We start from the raw sequence: 26,251 nt of genomic DNA, 5'->3' as shown, positions 1-26,251 counted from the left end.
TGTGGTGTCAGTTTGCATCAGTTTGGTGTCAGAATGACAATATGTTTAAACAGTGAGGTACCATCACCAAAATGACATTCTGAAATCAACACCAACGAGCGATGAAGAGGAACCAGAAACACTGCCCGGCCATCCCGAGTTCATCGGGCCAGTCAATTTCGCATTTCTGCAGTATTTTTGAGCATGACAAATTTGTGATGGCAAATGCCCATTGAAACATATTGCAAATGCACAGTGCATTTGCAATATGATTCAACAGGGAAAAAACATCACCAAATGGACATGGTGAAATCAACACAACGAGTGATGGAGAGGAACCACTATCACTGCCCGACCATCCCGAGATCATCAGGCCAGTCAATTTTGCATTTCTGCAGTATTTTTGAGCATGATAAGTTCGTGATGGTAAATGCACATTGAAACATACTGCAAATGCACAGCCGTGCACATGGTGATTGGAACGGGTTACCAGGAGCACATTTTTCAAATGGTTTGTAATACCATTAAGGGGTAGCAAGGGGTCCACGGCTGGGTAGGGAGCACCCCCCACCCGTGCCCATCCAATAGGGGGCACCCCACTCTTTACTGTAATGACCTGTACCACTGTTCGCTGTGGAACTGACTCATTGATTTGAACCAAGGTGGGGAGGTGAGGTCTTAGGGAAGGGTATCCCAATCATTACTGACTAACACGCACGCATAACACACTCACACAATGTTAGAGTGAGAGTGCCTGTGAACGGAGATACCCGACACTTTGGTGTCCTCCATCAATAAAAGGGGTTGGCTGAGTGCAGACATCCCCTTCCCCCACTCTCTGATCTAAATTATTATAATTCTTGCAGCATTTTCCTCAGCGTTTACCCTACTTACTGCAGCACACAGTATAGACCTCAAGTTAACATTTACATTGCAAGAAGTCCCATTTAGAATCAAATCGAGTGGTTCTCCGAGGTACTTAAACCCTACAATGAACTAAATAGCTGGATAATATAAATAAATTGCTGGATGGATGTGTTCTTCAAACATTAACAATTAGTCTACCTCTAACGCTGCAAGGCATTTAGCACATTTAACGTGACATTGTACAAGCAGCCCACATCCTATTTTAGCCCAGTCTTTCTCACAACCTCCAGGGGTGTATAATGACAGGCAGCCTGAGCAGGAATTAAACAAGCTGGCTTCACAGCAAAACCATCTAACCAGATCTGAGTTCAAATGGTATTTTAAATCTTTCAAATAGTTTGAGCTGGTCTAGAGTTCCAGGTGGGCGGGGGTTTGCACTTTTGGTACGTTTCCCTTAGTTCCATTACGCAGGGAAAGTTAAATCATGTGCACCTAAAGTTTTTCATAGACCTCAAATACTATTTGACTCCTTTGAACCCAGGTCTGCTGATTGATAGAAGGTGGTTGTCTCCTTAGAAAAGTTCCCACTGCTACCTTTTTATAACATTGAACTGTAATTAGAGAAAGCCTGCAGGTCCTTACAGCCTTATCTGATTATCTGTGCACTGTGCGTGTGTGTGTGTGGCCTGTCATATGATGTTGCTGTAGGGCCCAATATCATCCATCCTCACTGGCCTTTTCACAGACAAGTCTGGTAATGTACCTCAGCTAGATAGGCCTAACCATTGTCACATGTATAAATCATATCCAGGTTAGTAAAACATGTTCAATGTTTCTAGGACATGTTCGGAACTCCAAGATGAGGAAGTGAGACCAAATTGAGGAAAAGCTGAGAGCTGCTTTTAAATGTGAAAAGGTGAAATTGAGAAATGGCAGAAATTGAGGAAGCAAACACTGAGGTAATGTCTATTGAATAGTCACAACGAGTTAGCCTATCTTCACAAAGAAAGACTTATCAGCTAAGATGTTTTAAAAGTACTTCACTATGTGTAAAACTCCCTATGAAAACACTGACCTTGTCTCTGTAGTACCCTGACAGACACATGGGTCTAATTTGTTTTCACCTTCATAGTAGCGCATGACTCAAGGTTTAGTTTTCCTACTGCCGGGACACAGTTATGTAAAGACAACCTTTATTGTTCCTCAGCAGAGACAGAAGGACAATTAGGCCTACTACACTGGGAGTGTGTCCGACATCAAAATGACCTAATTACAACAAACCAATGTTATAGAAAGAGATCGAGAGGGAGAGATAAAGAGCGATAGCGAGAGAGAGCAAGAGGCATTTTACAAAATGTAATAGTCTTCCTGATGACAGTGGTTTTCCCTCATTTTGCTTCAAACATTTTCAAAAAACATACAATATTTCTCAGGAAATGTGAGTAATGTAGCTAAATGGGTTTATGGGAAAGCTAGGCTAAATATGGCATTTGGTCAGCAGCATACCCACAAATTAAAAAGTACAATATGATTTATAGTTACCAAAGCCACTGCCCTAACTATTGGGTTGTTCTTCCCTAATTACATTGGCTATGACAGCTAGGCGATGTACAGAGATCTTATGGGGTTTTCTGTTGCAATACTTAGACATACTTAGGATCATAATTTGAGCCAGTTTGATATAGCATGAAAATAATCCTGTAGCAACAGGAAATGTGAAATATTATGTGGATTATAATTAACAGACATTTTTTGTAGGAGTTGATGCATTTTTTGTGTGGGAAAATCAAGTCTGACATTTTAAAGTGGAAATTACAAACTTTTGAAGGCTTTTTAACCTTGAATACACTACACGTTCGTGTGTGAACAAATTAAGATCCTACATCTGTTAGGCTAACAACACTCCAAAAGGCTGCTGAGTTTAGATAAGGAATGCTTGTGCCAACGAACATTTCTTATCAGTTTGGGATTAAGATGTGAGTGAAACACTTCTGAGACATCCTCTAATTCAGGGATGAGCAACAGGCAAGTAAACCGTATCAGTTCTCTATATCTGACAAGTAGTATGGAACTGCGGTTCGGAGTATTGTTTCTTCATCATAATGTAGGCTAATGTATTCTCAGTGAATTTGGTGATGTTTTTTTCCCCTGTTCATAAAAAAATATTAATTGAAGTTATCCTACATCCTGATATTACCAGGTTCTGACCACTAACTGGTTCTGTTCCTGTTATTCTGTGATACATTTTTTAATGATAAAAGGATAGTTCACCCAATAGCTGGAACAGCACCATCTATTGGTCAGTATTTGGTAATATCAGGATGTAGGACGGGACATAAACCTAACATCTTCAATTACTAATTTCACTGAACAGTGGAAAAACATCACCAAATTCACTGGGAATACATTACATAGAATAAAGAAACAATACTCCAATCCGCAGCTCCATACTACTTGTCAAACATAGACAACTGATACTATATACTCTATATACTTGTTGTTGGGGTGGGATTGGTGTGGTGTGTGGGGGGAGGTCCGTGGGTGGCTTTTGACCATTTCTTTGGATTCCTCATGTCTAAGTCATTGTTCGAAAAAAGTTTGGTCCAATTTAGATCTTAGGTTCTATATTGATTGAATATTATATGAATCCTGTACATTAAAATGACCAATTTGGGTGCAATAAATTTGATTAATTTCTCAGAGATCAAATTGTACTTAAACAAAACAATATGCATGAATGCTAATCTTATCTGTTTCTAACAACATAAACGATTTCAGAACAATCTGAGATGGTGGGTGTCGAAATCCCCTTTCTTGTGCTTTTGGGGTGGAACAACACACCAGGAATTCAACAGAAAATGTGTTTAATTTAGGAAATCTGTTCACCAAAGAGACATGCGATCATGTCTCTATGTAATCAAGGTATGGAATTATCGTTATTTTAGAATTACAATCTCTTTTTGGGCTTAGTTGTGCTCAAATTGCAGTGTCCAAGTTATTATCCCCCCAACCAACAGCTCCGCCAAGCTGAGGAGGTTCAGCTCCCACGGCTGAACCTAGTTGCCTTCTCCTGAAGGGGAGACAACAAACTGTATGGATAACATAGCTAGGCTATCCTTTTAACAACACACATTCAGTGAGTTACAACGATCAAACCAACACTTCTGATCTCACATTCAAAAGCAAGTTACCCTATGAAATAAGTCTACAAAAAGTTTAACTTCAAACGTTTTAGAGTCTATAATGTCAAACAGTGGGAGACCTCCCTCCATAAACTGTGTGCTGATCTCAAAGGGAAGGTACAGTAAAACAGGTTATGTGGGCGGGCTTCCAGTACGGTCTCTCTACCCAGTCCAGGCTCAGTGTCTCTGTCTTTGTCTGAGGGAGCAGATGTGCACAATTAGCCTAACGCTAGCTGAACATACTGTAGCTAACATTGGTGTGAAGGAACCTGATTCATTCCCTTAGCATCATCCACCACCACAGTAAGAACATGAGCAGGGGGCTCCTGAGTCCTTGCTGGTCTCAATTTGGCAGTTGGTTGGAGAAAGGATGTTGGGTTGAATATTGCACTGCTTCATCACATCCTCTGCTATGCGGCACTCAACATGCTCAGCAGAGACACAAATAGCCTTCATTTCTCAGAACAAGAATAGACTGATGAGTTTCAGGAGAAAATGCTTTGTTTCTGGCCATTTTGAGTCTGTAATCGAACCCACAAATGCTGATGCTCCAGATACTCAACTAGTCTAAAGAAGGCCAGTTTTATTGCTTCTTTAATCAGAACAACCGTTTTCACCTGTGCTAACATAATTGCAAAAGGGTTTTCTAATGATCAATTAGCCTTTTAAAATGATCAACTTGGATTAGCTAACACAACGTGCCATTGGAACACAGGAGTGATGGTTGCTGAAAATGGGCCTCTGTACGCCTATGTAGATGTTCCATTTAAAAAATCTGCTGTTTCCAGCTACAATAGTCATTTACAACATTAACAATGTCTACACTGTATTTCTGATCAATTTGATGTTATTTTAATGGACAAGAAATGTGCTTTTCTTTCAACAACGAGGACATTTCTAAGTGACCCCAAACTTTTGAGCGGTAGTGTAGATGTACACGGAGGGCGAATGTTAGTGGTATGCATGTCAATCTCTCCTGGCTCAAAGTTGAGGAGAGACAGATCGCATCACTATTGGTCTTTGTGCGAAGTGTTGATATGTTAAAGGTACTGAACTGTCTGTTCAAACAGTTGGCACACAGTGCAGACACTCATCCGTACAACACAAGACATGCAACCAGAGGTCTCTTCACAGTCCCCAGGCCCAACAGGGGCTGGGAAACACACAGTATTAAATAGATCCATGACTACATGGAACTCGCTGCCACCCCAGGTAGCTCAAGATAGCAATAAAAACAGATTTAAAAAAAACAGATAAAAGAACACCTTACAGCATCACAAGGACTGTGAAGAGACATTTTATATATTTTGTATTATGCATTTGAATTGTATTATGCATTTGAATTGTATTATGTAGTGGTATGTATATTATGTATTTTATTTGTTGTGTTCTGTTTTCTCTTTGGACCCCAGGAAGAGTAGCCGCTGCCTTAGTCTTTAAATAATGTAGTCTTTTAAATAACCTAGGGTCCAAAGGAGAGGTACTGCTGGAGAACTATGACAAACAATTATAGCAGTGACTTCAGATACATTTTTTTACTGTTGGAATGTTAAAAGATCTGTGGATATTTGTTCTATAACAGATTTACGGATATGGTCATAAAAAACATACATTTTCAAGTTCAACGGTTTCCTACAACTTTTCTCAAGCCTCAAATGACTTCAAAGTTTCCTGTTCAAAGCCTCCAATGCTCTGAGTTTCCCATGCCCCTGTAAGATCTCTAAAACATTGCTCAAAACAGTAACACTTAGGCTAGGGCTAGGCAGAGGGAGAGAAGAAGTGTACTCACAGAAACAAAACGCACTGGTCTTGAGCAGCCTCAGCACAAAGTGTTTTGATGACTCCTTCCCAGAAGCTGACCCTGCCCTGTAAACAGTACCTCCCACTATAGAGGCACTGACTACAGACAGAGTTGAGCTGGACAGACAACACACAAAGCAATGCGACTAGAGGGCAATGCGACAGCCAGATCTCTGGTTCAGAGAGGCACTGAGAAAGAGCAGCAGGGCCAAGAGCAGTTCAGCTGCCTTCACATACACGGATCAAGACACGGAAGCAGCCTGCCCCTGTGCTGGCTATGTGTGGCTGCCTCCCTCCCTCTCCTCCCTCACACACACACACACACACACACACACACACACACACACACACACACACACACACACACACACACACACACACACACACACACACACACACACACACACACACACACACACACACACACACACACACACACACACACACACACACACGGTCTAGCCACGAGGAAGTCTCCCTCCCTATTTTTCCAGGCTGAGGTACAGACGGTGGGAGAGGACAGGAGACGGGAGACAGATGTTATTTTATTTCACATGATCATGTAAGATATTTGCTAACTTTAATATTCAGCATTTTGTCACAAATTATTTTTGAAATTGATTACGGCATGTCTCATTGCTTTCTTTGTATCCTGTGCTTTGGTTCCCTCCCCTCAGGACACTGTAGCTTGTCATTTAATTCCAGCTACCTTAGGCTTAGATCATGTGTAGGAGAGATTGTAGAGGACACAACCACCCCATTGTATGGTTATATCACTTTAGAGAACTGAGTCTGTGTTGAGCCACTTCAGTAAGATGTGTTCTTCTTTTATTCATGTCCTTGACTATACCACTATTTTTTAAATCAAAAGCGGCAGATGCCTTTTGGTGGACAACATTTCTCACTTCCAAATGTCCTGGCTGTGTTGAAGTGAAGTCCAAACACTAGGATAACACTAACAAAGGTCATCTTTGTCTCATAGGAAAATAGCTTTAGCTTCAGTAGAGAAGAGGGAGGACCGAGGGTTGAACATTTGTGGTGGGGCCCGCATTTTACACATTTTCCAAATGTTCAAATTTGAAACGGTCAACCTATGACATGCCAAGGCCATAGAAAATGTGGGTAATAATAAGCTGGAGAATATTGCTGCACTGGGTTGTGATGCGAAAAGCTCAAGTTTTTTGTGAGTGGTAAAATAGGAAACCCTGACCACACCCCTGTACAATACCACACAAAATGTTGTTTTAAAGGCTGGCTAATGACTAAGAATCTTTTGAAAGAGCAGAGCAGGTTAGAGGCCCCACATCCTGTTTGACACCACACACAGAAACACACATTCAGATTTAGAGCCGGTAGTAGGAAGCTCTCTCATCCATTTATATGCAGCTGATACAGTCTTATACTCAGCCCCTCCCCAGATTTTATTTTAAAAGCTAAACATACAACACCCGTTTGCCAGTCACATTCTGTAAAAGGTCTCCACTTTTCAGTTTGCTGCAGCTAGCGACTGGAATGAGCTGCAACAAACACTCAAACGGTACAGTTTTGTCTCCATCTCTACATTGAAAGGCTCAATAATGGACAGTCATACTGACACTTGTGTCTGCTTCGTATGATGTAATGTTGTCTGTACCTTTTTCCCTTCGTGCTGTTGTCTGTCCCTAACAATGTTTGTGCTGCTACCATGTTGTGCTGCTGCTTGTTGTGTTGTGAAGCACACCTGATTCAACTTGGCAACTAATCATCAGGCCCTCAATAAGTAGAATCAGGTGTTTTTTGTCCTGGGCTACAACAAAAATGTGTGCTGTTGGGGGCCCTCGAGGACTGGAGTCGGGAACCACTGTCATACAATATTGAGATTTTTACCAAGTAGACAACTGACTCACAAGTCACATTGGTAATCCGTGTCATCGGGCAACCACTATGGATTTACTACTGATTTACAGTAGTCATTAGTGAGGCCACGAGTCTGACAATAACAATGACCATAGGAAAAGATGCTCTCCCTGTTCACCCACGACTGCGTGGCCATGCACGACTCCAACACCATCATCAAGTTTGCTGACGACACAACGGTGGTAGGCCTGATCACCAACAGCGATGAGACAGCCTACAAGGAGGAGGTCAGAGACTTAGCAGTACGGTGCCAGGATAACAACCTCTCTCTCAACGTCAATAAGACTAAGGAGCTGATCGTGGACTACAGGAGAAAGAGGGGAGAGCATTTACCCTGACAGGGCTGCAGTAAAGCGAATTGAGAGATTCAAGTTGGCGTCCACATCACTAAGGACTTAACTTGGTCCACACAGTCGTGAAGAGGGCACGACAACACCTCTTCCACCCCAGGAGGCTGAAAAGATCCTCAAAAAGTTATACAGCTGGACCACCGAGAGCATCTTGACTGGCTGCATTACCGCTTGATATGGCAAATGCACCGCCCTCAACCACAAAGCGCTACAGAGGGTGGTGTGGACAGTCGAGTACATCATTGGTGCCGAGCTCCCTGCCATCCACGACCTCTATATCAGGCTGTGCCAGAGAAAGGCCTGAAAATGGTCAAAGACTCTAGTCACCCAAGCCATAGACTGTTCACTCTGCTACCGTCCGTCAAAAAGTACAGGAGCATCGGCTCTCGGTCCAACAGGCTTCTATCCCCAAGCCATAAGACTCGGGGCTCCCAAGCGGCACAAGGCACTGCATCTCAGTGCTTGAGGAGTCACTACAGACACCATGGTTTGATTTCAGGCAGGATCACAACCGGCTGTGATTGGGAGTCCCATAGGGCGGCGCACAATTGGCCAGGCGTCGTCCAGGTTTGGTCGGTGTAGGCTGTCATTGTAAATAAGAATCTGTTCTTAACTGACTTGCCTAGTTTAAAAATATATATTAAAAAAAGACTGCTAAATAGCTAATTCAATGGTTACCCGGACTATCTGCACTGACCTTATCTTGCACTGACTATGCACACTCACAATACTATACAGTGAGCTCAAAGTACAGTTACAATAATGCATTTTTTTTTTTTATCTCTGTACTCCAGCACTTTGGATTTGATTTCTTTTCCATCCATATCAGGTGAACTGTTAAGAAATTACAGCATTTTTTGTACATAGTCCCCCCCATTTCAGGGGACCAAAAGTATTGGGACAAATTCACTTATGTGTATTAAAGTAGTCAAAGGTTTAGTATTTGGTCCCATATTCCTAGCACACAATGATTACATCGAGCTTGTGACTCCACAAACTTGTTGAATGCATTTGCTGTTTGTTTTTGTTAGGTTTCTGATTATTTTGTGCACAATAGAAATTAATGGGAAATAATGTATTATGGCATTTTAGAGTCACTTTTATTGTAAATAAGAATATAATATGTGTTTAAATACTGCTACATTAATGTGGATGCTACCATGATTACGGACAGGCTAGTCCTGAATGAATCATGAATAATGTTACAGACGCACAGATATCATACCCCAAGACATGCTAACCTCTCACTATCTCAATAACAGGGGAGATTAGCATTTTTGGGAGGTATGATGTTTGTGCGTCCGTAACTTTCTCACTCATCATTATTCACAATTCATTCATTTCTATTGTGCACAAAATAATCTGAAACAACCAAAACGGCGGCAGGGTAGCCTAGTGGTTAGAGTGTTGGGCTAGTAACTGGAAGGTTGCAAGTTCAAATCCCCGAGCTGACAAAGTACAAATCTGTCGTTCTGCCCCTGAACAGGCAGTTAACCCACTGTTCCTAGGCTGTCATTGAAAATAAGAATTTGTTCTTAACTGACTTGCCTAGTTAAATAAAGGTTAAAAAAATAAGAAGTTTGTAGAGTCACAATCTTGATGTAATCATTGTGTGCTAGGAATATGGGACCAAATACTAAACTTTTGACTACTTTAAAACATATGTACGTGAACTTGTCTAGATACTTTTGGCCCCCTGAAAATGGGGGGACTATGTACAAAAACAGCTCTAATTTCTAAACGGTTATGGATGAAAATACCATCAAATTAAAGCTGACAGTCTGCATTTTATCGTCATAGTCATTGACTAGGGTTACATGCACACAACATGTGATTATTGTGGATTATTATAATAATTCAATTACAATTCCCCTAATAATCCTGTTTACATGGACACATCTGAAATCAGGCTACCTGATAGCACTCTGATAAATGCAGAAAATCGGCAATCAAAATAAATGTTCTACCACAGCGAACATGTTATTTTTGGGAAGCATATTTAAATTCTGAGTTTGGACATAAAGTTTAAAGTTTGCACGTGAAAACTACTTCTAAGACGCATACATTCAGTTGTTCCGAACTCACGTCACTTGAGCTAAAGAGGGAGGCTCGCTAAACTTGTGCTAGCACATGCGTAGATCAAATACACTGCTGGAACGCCAATTAATGCATTTACATGTCCTAATAATTTGAAATATTGCTCAGAAAAGCCGGTGTTTTAACGCCATATTAAGATAGTCATGTAAACACCTTACTCTGTTTATTGCATAATCTGCCTACTGCCATAATTAGTTTAATATCGAATTATTAGTGTGCATGTAAACGTACTCATTTTATCAATTAAAATCTAAAGTGCTGGAGTACAGAGCCAAAATAACAAAACATGTGTCAGTGTCCCAATACTTTTGGAGCTCACTGTGTATATACACACTATATACAAACTACACAGACACTACATACGCACACACACGCATACCGACACCACACAAACACATACGCATACCGACACCAGACAAACACACACGCACACACACATATACTCACACACTTTTACACTCATCATATGCTCCTACTCTGTTCTTTATTTGACTCTTAATATTATCTAACCTGACACCTAGTCACTTTACTCTGCCTTCATGTTAGGACTGTCCCTGACTAAAGCAAATCTTGGTCAACCAAGAGTCGTCTGGTCTTTCGACCAATTGATTGGTTGAAATTCTAAAACGTAAATTTTTTCATATATAGACACATCCTATGTATTTTAATCAAATCAACTATATGCACTGAGCTTGTCTGATGCTTTAAGCAAACTGTTTGAGGAAATAATTAAGACACACAAATGACTAGAGGGAGTCTGACCGCAATTGATTTGATTGTGCCGGGTCTGTGCTGTGTTTAAAAAAAAGACAGCGAGTGACTGGGTGACTAGCACCCGCTGTCTCTATCTCCTCCCTGCTGCAGCGACCACCACATAACATCAACAGTGTGTATCGCGGTGTCCATGTTGCTGAATCTGCAACATAATTACAGCAATTTTTGACTGAAAAGTTATGTTACCGAAATCTCTAATTTATTTAGGAAAAATATTCCGTATTCTATGCATCTCATGCATGTGACCAATAGGGTCTGACCTATAGCATATCCTAAATCACATCAATAAATTGGTTATAACAAACACCGTAACACATGACAGCAAAATGGATGCATTGTTACGGGGGAATGTTTACTGGTTGCTCAGGATGTAAAGGGGAAATCAGATGTGTGGAATAAATGTGGTACTAGTTGTGGAAAATACTGGAGATCAAGAACAATAAGGTAAGGAGCAAGCTCTGCATGCATATTATGTCTGCCAAACAGGTGCTGTTAGAATATAATATAATTTTTCTGACCATTTGGAACAATTTAAACAAAACAAAATAAATGATAAGCATACCAGAGTATGTAACGTTTTTGTAAAGCCTTTATTACAGCAAAGACTAAAAATAGTCACTTTCATTAGTGAATTCAATTTCTGAAATGGAACGGTTTATGTCTGTTTATTGTTACGCAAATTATTTAAGGGTCGCTTCATTTCATTTTAAAACTAAAATACTTGATTGCATTTCTAATCATGTATGAGTCGTATGTGTAAGGTTCTGCTTTTCTTTTCTTAGTCAACCTTGTGTTCTTTTTCTTTGTGTTCTGGAACGTAGCACTGTCTTTCTGTTTAAACTATTGCCTGCCATTGACCACGATTCCTGCCTTCTGTGAAGGCTTAATCAACATCTGCCGCACTGTGTGTGAATCAACACCTTTTTCTCCCTGATTATTCATGACAAAATACCTCACCTAAAAACGGAATGGATTCAGCGGAGCTACAGCGGCGCCTAACCGAGCAAGAGGAGCTTATGAACGAAATTTGCCATGTTCTCGGCCAGCCTATCCCTACTCCTCCGATGCCAGGTATCGTAACCCATAGCCCTCCTTCATTCATACCCATGCCTGGAAAATATGACGGTTCGCCTGGGAAATGTCAGGGATTTCTGATGCAATGCAGCAAATACATTGAGCACAACCCCACTAACTTCGCCACCGACAAGAGCAGAGTGGATTTAGTTGTGTCTCTACTCACAGGTAAAGCCCTGGATTGGGCCACCGCCATATGGACTGCCAACAGCACAGAACTTCCATTTTCATGTTCCTTACATCGCTGGAAAGAAAAACTTAAAAGTTGATGCTCACTCCAGCTAGTTTGACCTTCCGACCAGTAACTCAGACCCTACACCCATTCTTCCTTCCTCTTGCATTATGGGACCGGTACAGTGGGAGGTTCACTCTGCCATACAAGAAGCCCTAACCTCTGATCCAGCTCCTCCTGAGACACCAGCTGGGAAGAGTTACGTAGCAGCTGCTAGACCCCAACTGATGCAATGGTGTCACACGTCCTTGGGGTCAGGACATCCGCAGAGCATTACACGAACCACCAAACTTCTAGCCCAGAAGTTCTGGTGGTCCTCACTGACTTCTGACGTAAGACGTTCTGACGTTTGTCTCACGGGTGTGGCGAGCCTTCTGTGACCGACTGGGGGTTGCCCTCAGCCTCTCCTCCGGGTACAACCCCCAGACTAATGGGCAGACGGAACGCCTGAACCAAGAAATAGAAGTACCTCCGCCAACAATGTTCTGCCTCTCCACACGACTGTGTCCATTTCAGTGTATCCTTGGTTACCAACTCCCATGTTTCCCTGGGAGGCGAAGCCTGGTACTGTCCCCGACTGGTTTCGGCGTAGTGAGCGGGTATGGGAGACCGCTCACCGGCATCTGCAGGAAGCCTTTAATACCCAGAAATGCTTTGCCAACAGACTCTGCCGACCTACGCCACTCTTTCACCCCGGACAGAGTGTGTGGCTCTCTACCAGAGACATCCGGCTCGGCCTCCCCTGCAAAAGGTCCTGTCCTCGCTTCATTGGTGCCTTCAAGATAACCCATTGCATCAACCCTGTCACGTTTTTAAAAATTTATTTTACCTTTATTTTACTAGGCAAGTCAGTTAAGAACAAATTCTTATTTTCAATGACGGCCTAGGAACAGTGGGTTAACTGCCTGTTCAGGGGCAGAACGACAGATTTGTACCTTGTCAGCTAGGGGATTCGAACTTGCAACCTTTCGGTTACTAGTCCAACTAGCTCTAACCACTAGGCTACACGTACCGCCTCCAGTTACCTCATCAGTATAAAATCTCCTTGTCCTTCCATGTGTCTCTGTTAAAACCGCTCACCTACAGTCCTCTTCATCCTCCAGTCTCTACCCGCAGTGCGCCCCCACCGTTGGACATCAGGCTAACCCAAGGATGGACATCATTAGTGAGGTCGGGCATGGATGTTTGGCGATTAGGCCTGGCTCGCAGTTGGCGTTCCAATTCATCCCAAAGGTGTTCGATGGGGTTGAGGTCAGGACTCTGTGCAGGTTAATCAATTTCTTCCACACGAAGCATGACAAACCATTTCTGTATGGTTCTCACTTTGTGCATGTGGGCATTGTCATGCTGAAAAGGGAAAGGGCCTTCCCCAAACTGTTGGAAGCACAAGAGCCTGAACCATGAACCAGACCATTATTCCTCCTCCACCAAACTTTACAGTTGGCATTATGCTTTTGTGCAGGTAATGTTCTCCTGGCATCTGCCAAACCCAGATGTAAAAAATGTTTTTTTAACCTTTATTTAACTAGGCAAGTCAGTTAAGAATAAATTCTTACTTACAATGACGGCCTAGCCAGGCCAAACCCAGATGATGCTGGGCCAATTGTGTGCTGCCCTATGGGACTCCAATCACGGCCAGATGTGATACAGCCTGAATTCAAACCAGGGACTGTAGTGACGCCTCTTGCACTGAGATGCAGTGCCGTAGACCGCTGCGCACTCGGGATTCATCACTCCAGAGAACATGTTTCCACTGCTCCAGTGTCCAATGGCGGCAAGCTTTACACCACTCCAACCGACGCTTGGCATTGCGCATGGTGATCTTAAGGCTTGTGTGCGGTTACTCGGCCATGGAAACCCATTTCATGAAGCTCCCGACAAACAGTTCTTGTGCTGACGTTGCTCGCAGAGGCAAATCAAATCAAATGTATTTGTCACATACACATGGTTAGCAGATGTTAATGCGAGTGTAGCGAAATGCTTGTGCTTCTAGTTCCGGCAATGCAGTAATAACCAACGAGTACTCTAACCTAACAATTCCAAAACTACTACCTTATACACACAAGTGTAAAGGGATGAAGAATATGTACATACAAATATATGAATGAGTGATGGTACAGAACAGCATAGGCAAGATGCAGTAGATGGTACAGTAGATGGTACAGTATATACATATGAGATGAGTAATGTAGGGTATGTAAACAAAGTGGCATAGTTTAAAGTGGCTAGTGATACATGTATTACATAAAGATGCAGTAGATGATATAGAGTACAGTATATACATATACATATGAGATGATTAATGTAGGGTAAGGAAACATTATATTAAATAGCATTGTTTAAAGTGGCTAGTGATATATTTTACAGAAATTTCCATCAATTCCCATTATTAAAGTGGCTGGAGTTAGTGTGTTGGCAGCAGCCACTCAATGTTAGTGATGGCTGTTTAACAGTCTGATGGCCTTGAGATAGAAGCTGTTTTTTAGTCTCTCGGTCCCTGCTTTGAAGCACCTGTACTGACCTCGCCTTCTGGATGATAGCGGGGTGAACAAGCAGTGGCTCGGGTGGTTGTTGTCCTTGATGATCTTTATGGCCTTCCTGTGACATCGGGTGGTGTAGGTGTCCTGGAGGGCAGGTAGTTTGCCCCCGGTGATGCGTTGTGCAGACCTCACTACCCTCTGGAGAGCCTTATGGTTGTGGGTGGAGCAGTTGCCGTACCAGGCGGTGATACAGCCCGACAGGATGCTCTCGATTGTGCATCTGTAGAAGTTTGTGAGTGCTTTTGGTGACAAGCAGAATTTCTTCAGCCTCCTGAGGTTGAAGAGGCGCTGCTGCGCCTTCTTCACGATGCTGTCTGTGTGGGTGGACCAATTCAGTTGGTCTGTGATGTGTACGCCGAGGAACTTAGAACTTACTTCCCTCTCCACTACTGTCCCATCGATGTGGACAGGGGTGTGCTCCCTCTGCTGTTTCCTGAAGTCCACAATCATCTCCTTAGTTTTGTTGACGTTGAGTGTGAGGTTATTTTCCTGACACCACACTCCGAGGGCCCTCACCTCCTCCCTGTAGGCCGTCTCGTCGTTGTTGGTAATCAAGCCTACCACTGTAGTGTCGTCCGCAAACTTGATAATTGAGTTGGAGGCGTGCATGGCCACGCAGTCGTGGGTGAACAGGGAGTACAGGAGAGGGCTCAGAACGCACCCTTGTGGGGCCCCAGTGTTCAGGATCAGCGGGGTGGAGATGTTGTTACCTACCCTCACCACCTGGGGGCGGCCCGTCAGTAAGTCCAGTACCCAGTAGCTCGGGGCAGGGTCGAGACCCAGGGTCTAGAGCTTGATGACGAGTTTGGAGGGTACTATGGTGTTAAATGCTGAGCTGTAGTCGATGAACAGCATTCTCACATAGGTATTCCTCTTGTCCAGATGGGTTAGGGCAGTGTGCAGTGTGGTTGAGATTGCATCATCTGTGGACCGATTGAGACACAGCTAGGGCTTTTGCGGTGACCGTATTACCACTACATCGGCAGTCATGACCTCAGTAAAATTGGGAACTCCATGCGTTTCAGCACTCGGCGGTCTTGTTCTGTGAGCTTGTGTGGCCTACTACTTCACGGCTGAGCCGTTGTTGCTCCTAGACTTTTCCACTTCACAATAATAGCACTTAAAGTTGACTGAGGCAGAAATTTGATGAACTGACTTGTTGGAAAGGTGGCATTCTATGACAGTGCCACGTTGAAAGTCACAGAGCTCTTCAGTAAGGCCATTGTACTGCCAAAGTTCGTCTATGGAGATTGCATGGCTGTGTGCTCGATTTTATACACCTGTGTATATAGGCCTAAGCGTATGCATAAGCTCTAATATGTGTATGGGTGTTTTCAATTAATCATCATCACCTTAGAAAGCGCTGTCCATTTCGTTGTGTTAGGCTCTGAAACACCAACCATGCTTTACACTCATTTCAACGTGTTGTTGAACTCCTTTTGTCAAATTGATCAATCACAATGAGGTGAGTTTTAAAAGCACATACTGTTTTGATGATAAGTGTGTGATTTTCGATTGTATTTGCATAGATGTTAGAGGAACAATAGAGCCCTGAGTACCAGGCCATTAGGACTTGACGGTCATTAGTAAGTTGGGTCCTATAGTACCAACGCATGTCCAGAGTACATAAGAGGAGATTACCGTGACCGTTGTATAATGTGGAATTTTACTGAGGTCATGACTGCCGATGTAGTGGTAATACGGTCACCGCAAAAGCCCTAGCTGTGTCTCAATATATCTCATTCCTCAGAGAGAAATACCAGAGGGGAGGAGAGAATAAAATAGGAGAGGAGAGGCTGCCAGACTGGCCATCTCTACCTCATCTCTCTCTCTATTTTACTCTCTTGGTTTTCGGTGAGTGGCAAAACAGGGACCACACCCCTGTACCGCACTGTACTATACTACACAAACGGTTGTATTAAAGTCTGGCTATTGACTGACAAATGTTTTAGAGAGCAGAGTGGTTTACAGGCCCCACATCCTGATTGACACTCCACACAGAAACACACATTCAGATTTAGAGTCGAATTAAGCTCACACCACTTCGCCTGACTTCCGCTCACTAATCACTAGAATGCAATTCTTACACTCTTGAAAATAGAAATAACAGCTAACCGCACCATTTCAGTGCTTTATTGCATACAACAGTGATTCCCAACTCAAGTCCTCGAGTACCACCAACAGTACACAATGACCAATCAGGTGTTTTTTGTCCTGGGCTACAACAAAAATGTGTGCTGATGGGGGGACTCGAGGACTGGATCACCTGCTACTGAAATTCTGCAAACATCATTCACGTTCCTGTCAGATCTTGACCCAGGCGGCGAGCCAGTATTCCTTTCATTCGGGCCAGTATCTTTCAGTTGCCACTGACAAATCTACCTGAATATCGAGCCCTGTTGTGTGCAGTGTGCGCGTAGGGCCTACATGTCTACCACTTAGTGTAGTCATTAGCGATGCTAATGATAGCCTTACCGTCTCTGGGTAGATGGAAAGGCAATTAAAAGGTAACTACAAAATAGCCTATGCCTACCTGGCAGAATCATGATTATTTGCAGCAATCCTGTGGCCATTTGTTGTGAAAACTCCATCACAAGTGCGCTACAGAAACACCGCTAGCCAAACACATCTGTCTGGCAAGTGCACACCTGAAGGCTAACTACATTTAAAAAAAAACATGTTTTCTGATTTTTCCCAGACCTCAAAAATTATGTGGTTTAATCATTGTTGTAGACTTGGTTGTTTTTCAACAACAACAAAAAAAGTGTGATTATGAGAGCGAAAACCTGGAAAAAATGGGTGAATCCCCATTTTTTTTGTTGCCGTGGTATCATTTTGGTATCAAGTATCGTTTATCAAATTCTGCCCTCAAGATGATTTCACAGAAAAGAACACATGGCACTTTAAAATCTGCAATAACAAAATGTGCGCTTCATTTTAACAGTCTCTTTTCTTTGCTGTTACAGTTCATCCAAACACATGGGCTCTGTATGGAATGCAGGAACTTTATGGGACACAGGCCAGGTCATTAGCAATGATTTATTTATTTTTTATAAAATTGGTGTGGCCAAATCATGTGCCAGTGCCACCAGTGAAAAAAGTTCATCTTGGAAGAGAGAGGAATATTCTCTCTTTGTAAACTCATTGAGAGTATTCTCTTCTCTCCAAGGAAAAATGTGTGAAATGTATGTTGCCTTATCCCTTTCTTGCCACATTTGACTGACCTCAAATCATATTGAATTATTGACTAACAATATAAAAATTGAAGGAGGAAAAATGTACACAGACGCAGAGGCTATTTGTGCATGGGCAGGATTGCCCTACCAAGTACCAACTAGGGCAGTTCAGCAAACACACAAAGCGAAAGACTGTGAAAAACTTGCATGAATGGATCAAAGTAAAAAAAAAATATATAATAATATTTATTCAATGGAGGGATTCTCCACTGTCCTCATATGACTCATTCTAACATAAGGTTTTTTCAAGGCCAAAAAATAATAGCTTCCTATTGATGCTGAGAAGAAGAGGATAAGACGCCAAGGTAGCTGATCTGCACCCAGCTCTTCTGTCCCTCTTTCACCTCCATGCTCCATCGGTGACCATGGGCCCAGGAGGTTAGCCTGGCCTGGCCTGGTCCCAGATCTCAAACTGTAACGCAAATACATATGTTAGCAAGACAGCACAAACAGATCTGGGACCAGGCTACCAAGTGGCTGTCTGGCTTCCACATAGGAAAAAGGCCATCAGCTACTGAGTCGCTGTACAGATGGAATCACCTTAGTCTGGCAGCAGGGCAGTGCTTCTGGCCCTGGGCTCCCATAAACGTAGCTTTAAAACATAACCAACAACTGCACCTCCTCATTGGGGATCTCTCTCTTATTACAGCTGCTTCATCTGTAGCTACTTGCAACCACTGACTAACAGACCCTGTCTTTGCTTTCACAGCTGCTGATGTTACATTACGCTACATCCCATTATATTACAGCAAACAGGTCTGCTACAGCCTAGTCCAAGGGCAGGCAACCCTTGTCCTGGAGTAGCATTCACAACTCTAAATTGTCTTCATCAGGCTTCCCTAAGCTGAAAACATTGTGTAGAGAATGTTTTGGAATCTGTGAAAGCTTACGGTATACCATCTTAGGGACATCTGTGTGTATGGGAACTACAACTACCACTGTCAGAGTCTAAATACAGGCATACAATAGACCCATTTCCCTGCTGCGTCATGAAAAGTTTCACGTGCAGTGGATACGATCACATGCAATCAAATGCAGCTTGTGAATGTTAACAAACACATAATCAGATGGTTATCGTCTACAACATTGCAGATGTCATCAGAGGATTGATTACCTAGCAAGCCAGAGAGGCCAGGTAAAATACCACAAATAGAGAGATAAAGCCAGAAAAATATATTTGTGGAACATAGCTATAGCCATCTGTCTTGCATGTTTTCATGGTCATCACTCATTCACTCACTGTTAAAGATGCACTATGAAGAAATAGCTCCGCCATTTCCTGGTTGCTAAAATTGAAATAGTTTGCTTTATTTCAGTTTATGTGACGAAACAAGCAAATATAGTGTCGAGAATCTAAACCGCTGTGAAATATATTTTTATAACCAAAAATATTGTATTTTCAGCTGTTTGAAGCTGGTGTACAAAACTGAAAGTAAAAGACCCAAAATTAAAACTTGAAAAAGGAAAGCATAGAAATAGCGCACATAAAATATATCTCCCACTTCCTAGACTTGCTTTCAATGAGAATGACAGATCTATAACACACATTTCTATGTGAATTTGGTCAGGTCACCCCAAATGTTACATATTGCCGCTTTAAATTTACCAAGGTCCTGATTTAGCGTTAGTTAGCCAACCTGTTGTCCCGGACAAAAACAGACGCGGTGAATGTGGTGTAACAGCATTTCACCAGTTTATAATTTATTGGAAATGACATGAGATTAAATTCTCTCTATGTCAATTGTACATGTTTCAGGGCAACACATAGACTGAATGTTAAATCAAATGTGTCAGCTACTTTCACCACATGTGCATAAGACTTTTTATTGTGTTTGTGTGTGTGTCTGTGTGTCCACGTCAGCAGCTCCAGAGCATCTGTGCAGCACCTGGGACTAAGGAAACTGATGTGTGTGCTAAACCATGGCCTCATCCTCAAAGTAACCTAAAGTGAATCAGGAAGTGTGTAGAAATAATCCCACCCCCCATGCTGTGAGACAGTCTCTGCCCTCTCCCTGTGTACTAGAAGGCCAGCATCCTGGAGTTGCCTCTTCACTGTTGATGTTGAGACTGGTGTTTTGCGGGTACTATTTAATGAAGCTGCCAGTTGAGGACTTGTGAGGCGTCTGGTTCTCAAACTAGACACTCTAATGTACTTGTCCTCTCGCTCGGTTGTGCACCGGGGCCTCCCACTCCTCTTTCTATTCTGGTTAGAGACAGATTGCGCTGTTCTGTGAAGGGAATAGTACACAGCGTTGTGCGAGATCTTCAATTTCTTGGCAATTGCTCGCATGGAATAGCCTTCATTTCTCAGAACAAGAATAGACTGACGAGTCTCAGAAGAAAGTTCTTTGTTTCTGGCCATTTTGAGCCTGTAATCGAACCCACAAATGCTGACGCTCCAGATACTCAACTAGTCTAAAGAAGGCCAGTTTTATTGCTTCTTTAATCAGAACAACAGTTTTCAGCTGTGCTAACATAATTGCAAAAGGGTTTTCTAATGATCAATTAGTCTTTTAAAATGATATACTTGAATTAGCTAACACAACGTGCCATTGCAACACAGAAGTGATGGTTGCTGATAATGGGCCTCTGTAAGCCTATGTAGATATTCCATTAGAAATCTGCCCTTTCCAGCTACAATAGTCATTTACAACATTAACAATGTCGACACTGTATTTCTGATCATTGTGATGTTAGTTTAATAGACAAAAAATGTCTTTCAAAAACAAGGACATTTCTAAGTGACCCCAAACTTTTGAACGGTAGTGTATATACCTAAATTGGAATATTCATACGTTTAAAAAAAAAAAAATACCTGCAGTCAACTTGTGCACTAGGTAATAGATAAAGCAGATCATCATTTCGCCTCTCACATAATTTTTATTATGAAGCTTAAGGGTACTAGTGTCCCAAAACAGTTGTTTGAGGCAAAGTGTCCCAAAACAGTTGTTTGTTTACAAAGAAGCACAACGAGCAAAACGGGAGCTTCTTGAGGTCAGCTACTTCTGCAGCGCAACTTAAGTGAGGTGATCAAGTTACACTTGTATGAAATTCACTACTAATGTTTGCCAGCTATTAAGTTAACTATCTAATGTGCCAAATCTAATTTGAGAAATTATCTCGAGCTGGGTTTTTCTAACTTGCTAATGCTAGCTAAGTTGCTCACATTAGCTTGCAAGATCAAGCTTCAATGTAACTGCAGCAGAGACAATCCCCTCCTGGATTAAGGTCCCTACTATCTAATATTTATTTTGTGCATGTTGCAAACTGCGTTTTGAGATACTTGCATAACTTTATGAGCTGGGTTGTCTGTCTTAGTAGTAAAAAAATGTATGTGCTCATTAGCATTTACCTAGCATCTTCTACGGGGATTCCTTAGTACTTGTTAGCATTTTGTTAGCATTCTGGTAAATTACTTTTTAATGTTTTTTAAAGAAAAGGCTCCCCCTTGTGTGCACTACCAGTAATACTGTATATCCTGGGAAGGCACAGGCACGATATGAAAGTATGGAAATCTGGATACCGCCCAACCCTAATGTAGTTCTGACACCACTGACTGAGAAAGCAAACCCTGACAATATGTATCGTAGACACACACATACACATACCCAGAAACGTGTGCACGCACACATACACACACACCAGGGCTCGACATAAACGCTTGTCCTCTTGTCTGGGACAAGAAAAGAAAATTGGCGGACAAGAAGAATATTGATTTGACAAGAAAAAAAGTACAAATAATCACAAAATCAAACAATTACTCAGATCAGAATTGAATCAGAGGCCAACATTGGAATAATATTCAAATCATTTTTTTTTTATTTAGGCCACTTAAATAAAAAAGCCTACATGTCAAAGTAGAGATGATATGCATACCAAACCAATGCTGACATGAGGGAAGAGCCAGACATTTTTGGCAAAAGACTTAATTGCATAAATATAGGCTAAACGCCAATCATGTATGACAAATATAACAACGGACAATTAGCATTCATGTCAAAAGGCTTGATTCTATCGACAAGGCATGGTTTGTTCAGATAATGGTTACAAGACCGGAGAGTTAAGGGCAGTGCCTATTGAGAACCGCACATAACCCACCTTGAATCTGAGCAGAGGCAGTCAGCATTTTGAAATGGTTTAACAATAAACTTAATTGTTTAAAACCTGGACATTTTATGAAGCATGTCTTACCTTGTTCCAAAGTAGCCTAGTCTAGCCAAAATACTAAAATATAAATGTTGAGGGAATTATTTGATAAAATCTTAATATGCCATTGAAACCAGCATTTTTCTCATATTCTATTGGTTTTCAACCAAATGATTTTTTATTGTCCAGCAGAATAAGGCATAATCCTAGTCATATATGTAACCCATGCTAGTTGATGCATCTTTATATCTCTCCTTTTTCTTAATTTTCATCTCTGTCACATGAAACTGCTCATCAGAAACAATGTTTGTATTGTATTGTATTTGTAACCAGGACTTAAAAAGAACTGATGTTGGCACAAGATGGAGGGATTGTTGGAGCATAACTAACGAAATTACAGTTAACGTAAATGTATGCTTAATCCAATATAAACTAATGTATATAATTTATTATACAAGAGACAAAGTTCACAAATTCTACAGCACAACAGCAGAGTCACATCTTAAGTGTAAAACTAATAATGACTCAAATATCCATGCTTTCTGGGAATGTTATAAAGTCCAAAAGTCATTGGCAGAGCAAGAAAGTTGGTTGTCAGAAGTTTTACAATGTAAACTTACTTTTAGTCCATCTGTTTGCATATTTCAAGACATGCATAAGGGGGTGTAGTGAGATACCCAATGGGCTGGATGATTCTCTTCTCATCATTTATCTTGAAAAGACGTATTCAAAACATGTGGAAATCAATCAATCCGCCATCATTAACACAATGGAAAAATCAAATGGTATATTATTGAAATAACTTGGGCGACCAAGAAAAACAAATTGGTACAATTGAAGGCCATGCCGCAAACAATAATGCAGGCACTAGGGATGGGGGTGTGAGTATGCGGATCTGGGGAGATGATATTTAGTCATTGTTTGTGTGCATCTGTAAGTTGTTGTTCGCATGTGTATGTTTGTATCTGGTGTGGAATAAAAAAATAAACAAAATAAAGCAAGAGAACAATGTTTTCCCGCTAATGGTATTTTGGAACATTCCCACTGTTGAGCTTATAATATGCAGAAATCAAACTGTATCAACATTTTAATCTAAACAGTCTGATCTGTTGCATTAGCCTCATTGCTTTTTTTGTTGCTTTTTTAAAAATGTGCAGTGATTGTATGAATTTTGGATCTGTCATCCCAGAACCCCCCCCACACACACACACACACACACACACACTTCACCACTATCCAGAAGCTGAGCTAGTCTTTCATGTATATTTCATATTTTTCTCAGAGTCAGAGCTGGACTCCCCAAGGGCCAAACTTCCTGTACTGCCAGTGTCAAAGCTCTCTCGCAATAATCACAGCAGGTCAAAGCCACATCTCAGCAAACTCAACCTCAGCTGCCGGCCTTGTTCCAAAGTGTGTGTGGTGTATTCCATAGAGCAGGGTTCCCCACCAGGCAGCCTGCGGGAGGAATTTGGCCTGCGGGTGGTTTTATTTGGGCCCCCAAGTTTTCTGAGCAAAAACAAGTTTTCCTTGTTGGACATAAAAGACTGTAAAAACACCAGACAATCAGCTCCAAGTGATTTTAATTTAGGCAATCTGTTCCCAAGAATTCACACTCATAATAGAGAGACATGATTGTGTACAACTGTAAGCAAGGTTTGAAATTATTACACTTTAGTTAAATATTGTATATTTTGGGGTTTCTTACGGTCAATTTGCAGTCTACAAATGATTTGTAATTATGTTCCGGGGCCCCCGAGCATCCGCTCAAAAAAAAATCTAGTTGATGATCTCTGTCATAGAGACCCATCCATAGAACTTGGACACAGCTTAAACAAAGCTCTGGAACTGCTGGAAGCTACTTGTTAATGTGTAGGCCTAATACCACAGTGGCATAGTCCTACCAGTGAAAGAAACTAGGATACCCATTACTGCAATAGCACAGTGACATACCAGTAGTACTATTGTCTACGATGCCACAAATATTCTCTGATCCCTTAAAAGGTGTGTCACCTAGGCTTATGTGTTAGCTACACAGAGCTATGGCATGAGAGCTATTTGATGATCATTTCATTATGGGTGTTTAAGTATCAGCCACATCAGACTATAATAGCTGGGCCGCCTCCCAGCTGTGGTGAACAAACATTTCATGCCGCCACTGACTCCCACACACAGACGTCATAGACATCCATAAACCTGCTACCCCTGTTTACCTTGAATGGTTGCCTGAATACCTCTGGACCATCATTTCAGATCATGTTTTTACTGCTGATGCAAAAGCTCATTTTAAGCATAAAATTGAATATGAATGAAGTAAAAATAGGCTACTTAAGTACTGGACATAGTCATCCAAAACAGCTAGGCTAGACAGCCATGTGCAAAGACTCTAGGAATGCTTATATATCTGACTGAATAGCTTGGCCCAGATGACTGCCCAGCTAGCACATTTGGTTCCTTGGAAGTTGTGGGAATGTACATGTTTGGTTTCCCATTGGTTCTGGGAATGAAGTCATAAGTTTCCTGACTGGTACAAAATGGAATGTTTTTTTTTTTTTTTTTAAGTTCTGAGAACGGAAGTGAACCTTCTGGGAATGTTTATTTTTAGATTGCAGGGAGGTTCTTAGAACGTTTTACTCTGGTTCCTTTAAAGTTTTCCTGGGAGTTTTCCCAGAAACTATAGGTTATTTTGAGGTTTTTGAATAGCTTTCTTAACTTTCACTGAATGTTTCAAAAGACTTTTAATAACACTGCTAGCTTATTTTGGGTTAACATTTTTGTTACTCCAAGCACAGATAGGACAAATGTAAATGTATTTAGGCATTAATGTATTTTATATTGTGACATGGAATCAGTGAGATTCGGAACTATAATCTTCTGTTTTCTATCCATGGAATTAGTCCATTGAGCCACAAGGATGGAGCTAGCACAACATGTCTTTTACGCGTACAAAGCTGTTCATTTTACTCTATTCAAACAGACACCATTTCAATGGATACAAGCACTCATTAAGATTAGGTGTGCACGGCCAACACCACAGAAAACAGAACAAGTTAGAGGATAGAGAACGCTTTGTTGATGTTGAGAACAGAATGTATATGTTTTTAAATAACATTCTTAGAATGTTTCCTGAATGTTACAAAAGTTGTATGTTTTTTTGTGGAAAGTTTTCTTAACGTTCTGAGAACGGAATGTACAGTTGAAGTCGGAAGTTTACATACACCTTAAACATTTAAACTCAGTTTTTCACAATTCCTGACATTTAATCCTAGTACAAATTCCCTGTTTTAGGTCAGTTAGGAACACCACTTTATTTTAAGAATGTGAAATGTCAGAATAATAGTAGAGAGAATTATTTATTTCAGCTTTTATTTCTTTCATCACATTCTCAGTGGGTCAGAAGTTTACATGCTACCAAATACTAATTTAGTGTATTGCCTTTAAATTGTTTAACTTGGGTCAAATGTTTCGAGTAGCCTTCCACAAGCTTCCCATTGGGTGAATTTTGGCCCATTCCTCCTAACAGAGCTGGTGTAACTGAGTCAGGTTTGTAGGCCTCCTTGCTCACACATGCCTTTTCAGTTCTGCCCACAAATGTTCTATAGGATTGACGTCAGAGATTTGTGATGGCCACTCCAATACCTTGACTTTGTTGTCCTTAAGCCATTTTGCCACGACTTTGGAAGTATGCTTGGGGTCATTGTCCATTTGGAAGACCCATTTGGGACCAAGCTTGAACTTCCTGACTGATGTCTTGAGATGTTGCTTCAATATATCCACATCATTTTCCTTAATCATGATACCATCTATTTTGTGAAGTGCACCAGTCCCTCCTGCAGCAAAGCACCCCCACAACATGATGCTGCCACCCCCATGCTTCACGGTTGTGAAGTTGTTCTACGGCTTGCAAGCCTCCCCCTTTTCCTCCAAACATAATGATGGTCATTATGGCCAAACAGTTCTATTTTGGTTTCATCAGACCGGAGGACATTTCTCAAAAAAGTATGATCTTTGTTCCCATGTGCAATTGCAAACCGTAGTCTGGCTTTTTTTATGGCGGTTTTCAGGTTATGTTGATATAGGA

The 26,251-nt window shown here is 41.6% G+C and overlaps 1 protein-coding gene across 5 annotated transcripts in view; it reads right to left on the bottom strand.

The window, feature by feature from the left end:
* Positions 1 to 26,251, bottom strand: part of LOC112228568 (cytospin-B) — a 195,012-nt gene that overhangs the window by 133,214 nt on the left and 35,547 nt on the right. For 2 of the 5 annotated variants that reach the window (XM_024393991.2, XM_042309522.1), the window contains exon 1: positions 5,818 to 6,062. The exons of 2 other annotated variants lie outside the window; for them this stretch is intronic. The gene's annotated coding sequence lies outside the window, so the exon portion shown is untranslated. Of the gene's footprint in view, positions 1 to 5,817; positions 6,063 to 26,251 lie in introns of those variants that run through there. One more of the 5 variants, XM_024393996.2, reaches the window with a different exon arrangement.

This window comes from Oncorhynchus tshawytscha, linkage group LG30, assembly GCF_018296145.1.
Source record: "Oncorhynchus tshawytscha isolate Ot180627B linkage group LG30, Otsh_v2.0, whole genome shotgun sequence".
In the NCBI taxonomy this organism is placed as follows: domain Eukaryota; kingdom Metazoa; phylum Chordata; class Actinopteri; order Salmoniformes; family Salmonidae; genus Oncorhynchus; species Oncorhynchus tshawytscha.
Note: the sequence above shows the minus strand (reverse complement) of the source record. Positions and strands in the feature narration are given on the sequence as shown.